Raw genomic sequence first — 3,824 nt, 5'->3', positions numbered from 1 at the left:
TAGACCATGCAAACCTTTCCTTTCAAATGACCCATGCAATAATGGAACGTAGACCATATGTGGATTCATACATGATTTGTTTTTGACAGGAACACTAACCATTTCTGACTTTTGTGAAAAGGTTTGAGGTACATTTTCCTACCACGTTTTGTCATAAAATGATCCAAGAGAAATTCCAAAATGCTAGATATACCCTTAAACATGAAATTTAGATGTGTATATATATATACCAATATGTATATACCAATGCAACACAGATGTATCAGATCTGGTTCAAACCTGCATTTTTCACAATTTTATTTTTAGTGTATATCCTGTGTGGCCCAAATTATAAAGTAACAGTTTCCAGTGCCTGAATTATCCTGTTAGTCATGCAGAATCCCAGAACTTATGATTGATTCTGGATCGCTATATTTTATAAACACGTCTATAGTGGTATAACATGCACACTTGTCTGAGTAATGCCACAATTTGCTTCCTTACAAAACATTTGTGTTCAAGGTGCAAGTTGCCAGACATTATTTCATGGTTTTTAAGTAGAATATTCTATTACTTCATTTTGAGCACAGATCTCCTGCATTTGGTACTATACTGTCATTCTAGACAGTATAAAGCTAGATATTCTTAGTTTCTTCTATTTTACATAGGTGGTGGCATTTACGTATATTATTATTGAAGAGGACATTTTTATTTCGTTCTTATCAAATTTGGAATTTTATTCACCATTTTAACACCAAAATGCTGTTTTATGTTGCACTTTTGATCCTGGAATGTTCTGTTTATGTACCAAAATGTTTATATTTTATTCACAAGAAATGTATGTGTGTTAAACTATGCATTATGATATATGAATATACTGGAACTCAAAAGCCATCGATGGCAGAGTGTGTGCTCTTGCATTCTAATGAACTCAGAAGGTGAACCCAAGTTAGTAATGGGATGAATCTACATGGTATGTTGTTTAGAACAAATGAAAAGATTTTTTTAAAAAAAATATGTTCTTCACTGCAGAGCAGTGGTTCTCAACTTTTATGAGACCACAGCCCAGTAAATTATTTTCTTATAATTTTTGCACATATACATTAATTAACACCTAACCTCAAAATTAAATATTAATAAGTAAATTATAGTATAGTAATAAGGAGGAATATATTAGTTATGTCTAGGCTTGAGTTGGTGTTTTAAGTCCACTTTATGCACAGTAAGGCTAATCGGGACTGGACCTACAGTTTAAAGTGGGATCTGAACCACTTGTGCCTCCACTGGGTATCGAACCTGGGACCCCTTGATTACAAGGTGATGACGCAACCACTGCGCCATCAGGGAGACCCCTTTGTGTCTAGGCTTGTTGACAAATATAAGTATATGTTAATGAAAATTGTTGTGCAAACTTAAATAGATTTCTAGAAGAAATAACTCTTTCTACCAGGTATAATTAATGTCAGGGCCCATCAGGGTTGTTATTTTTGAAAATGTCCCTTCATCAGTTTCATCATATCATCATTCATCCTCATCTTAACTGTTAGCACGTTTGCATACACACCGATAGCATCGGTTGCAACACCTACCTCGGTATCGTGTGCACCAAGAAACCACTGAGTTAAATGGGATAGGTGCACACGTAGCCCGATACAACAAATTTTCTGGAAGGACCTTCCGATGGTGGGTATGAATCCGGAGCTCCCCTCGACACAAGAAGAGTCAGACCCAGTCCCCTTCGCCTCTGGTAAGGCAAAAAAGGACACCGACCCAAGCCATAAATTTAGCTGGAAGTTCTTTTGAAGAAGAGCACCGATGCCAACACTAGCATAATGATGCTAAACCTAGCAGTCTGTGATTGCATAATGGGAAAATCGAACATAATTTGCAAATCTTTCCTTTTCTTTGCACATACCAATAATTCTCTGCTCTACTTTTATATAATGTGATTTTTTCGACTAAGCATATTCTAGAATAACATGTCAAATTCTGATAATGTATTCAACCACAAATTTACTTGTATATGTGTGACATGTACGTATATTTGTAGCTGAAATTTTAAATATAGTTGGGCAGCTAAATGCCTGTTGGTCCCCCAAACGTAAGTAAATAAATAAAAGTTGCTCCTCTGGGAGGGAGAAATTAGCTTCAAAGAACGATATTTTGAGAATTAATAATAAAATGACATATGGACCTTATTTCCGGTCAAGGTACATTCTGTTCCAACCACACCCTCTCCTCTTCATCTTTTCTTTATTCTCCCATTTACCTCGCGAGGAACATTTCATGGCAAGAATAAGCAGAAACTTGTGGGGTACAAATAAAACAATTATAACACTTTGTAATCGACGAATGAATCATCTCAAACTTTCTCCAGCTTCAATGTTGAACTCATCGAGAAAAATAGACAACTTAAATTATCCTAAAAATAATCATAATAATAAATTACTGTTTCTAATTACACTACCCAGCATGATTTTTGCGGCAAAGCATGTCATAAGTGATTTCTAAGGTCTCCTGATTTCAGAAATGTCATTGGTTTGTTTGTATCACGTCAATTTTCGTGTTAATTGCCATTTTCTGTCCGAAGTGTGTCATTGCAGCTCGGTGCTGCTTTGCAATAACAGTGAATAGGCTGTTGTTTGTGTGGCCGCGATTTTCTTTGTTATTGTTACACGTGTTCAATCCAACCCCCTCCATTGAACTTGTCAGACATCATAGTCTATCTTTAGAACTGTTACCGCCTGAAATGCGGAGTTGCCACTTTGCCGATAGCCACCATTCTTAATGCAGCCTTGTCCGGTGGCAGTCGGTTGCATCGTGAGTGTTGTGGAAGTTTAACCTGTTGTGTATATGGTGTTGTGTTTTGAAAATTGCGAGTGTGTCAGGAGTTAGAAGAAGATGTGTGAATAAGCCATACTCATTCTGTTACGTGTGTGGGTGTTATACAATGAAGGGGCAGAGTAGGTCAATAACTGCATTGGAGAAAACATGACGTGATACTTAGAAACAGACAACGGATTCGTGTTCAGCGACCCAAAATTAGTTAAGATCATCTGTCACACCTCTTGCAGCAAAAAATAAATTTCAAAATGCTGGGTAGTGTTATCAATAATAATAATTCATTGTTATTATTATTTATATCCTAGCAGAATTCATCAGCATTTGGCATAATTTCACAGATTAAACAGTTATTTCTTATCGGGAGGTTGGTAACACAGGGCAGGATCCATCAGACTTTCGGACCTTCCCTCCAAGGCCATGGCGAGAACCCGATTATGTCGCTCCGTGTGCAAAACACGCTGTTGGTATCGGTGCTGTCGCAGAAAAGTACCCCTGCAAAAGAACGGTGTGTGTGCAAGCGGGCTTAGCCAAGAGTGGCAGAAAAGATAAGTACGTGAACCAAATTAAAGAAACTGAATAAAGCAGAAAGAGTATTGTGCAGAACATTGAAGTGAAGTAAGGAAGTATAACCCCCCCCCCCCTCTGTCTCTCTTGCTCTACACATTACTACATATAATTTTCTTCAGAAACATTTTTTGTCAACTTTTGCTTCACCTCACAGTGAAATTGGAGATGCTAATGCATTAGCATTTCCATTGCATAATATTAATTTCTAAACTTATAATTTTTACTTTCAATAGTAACAAAGTTTGCATATTTTGAGTACTAGATGGACTTACCAATTAATTAATTGCTTTATTCTATGTATCAAGTTGACCCCAGATGTATATTTTTACATTTCCTCTGTTTGTGAATTCTAGCATCTGCAGTGCCCACTGAGGAAGAAAGAAGTTTGGAGACCAACAGTGAAGGATTGACAACATCTAGTGAGGATGGACCAT

This window comes from Lepisma saccharinum, chromosome 26 (assembly GCF_977018435.1).
Source record: "Lepisma saccharinum chromosome 26, izLepSacc3.1, whole genome shotgun sequence".
Lineage (NCBI taxonomy): Eukaryota > Metazoa > Arthropoda > Insecta > Zygentoma > Lepismatidae > Lepisma > Lepisma saccharinum.
Note: the sequence above shows the minus strand (reverse complement) of the source record.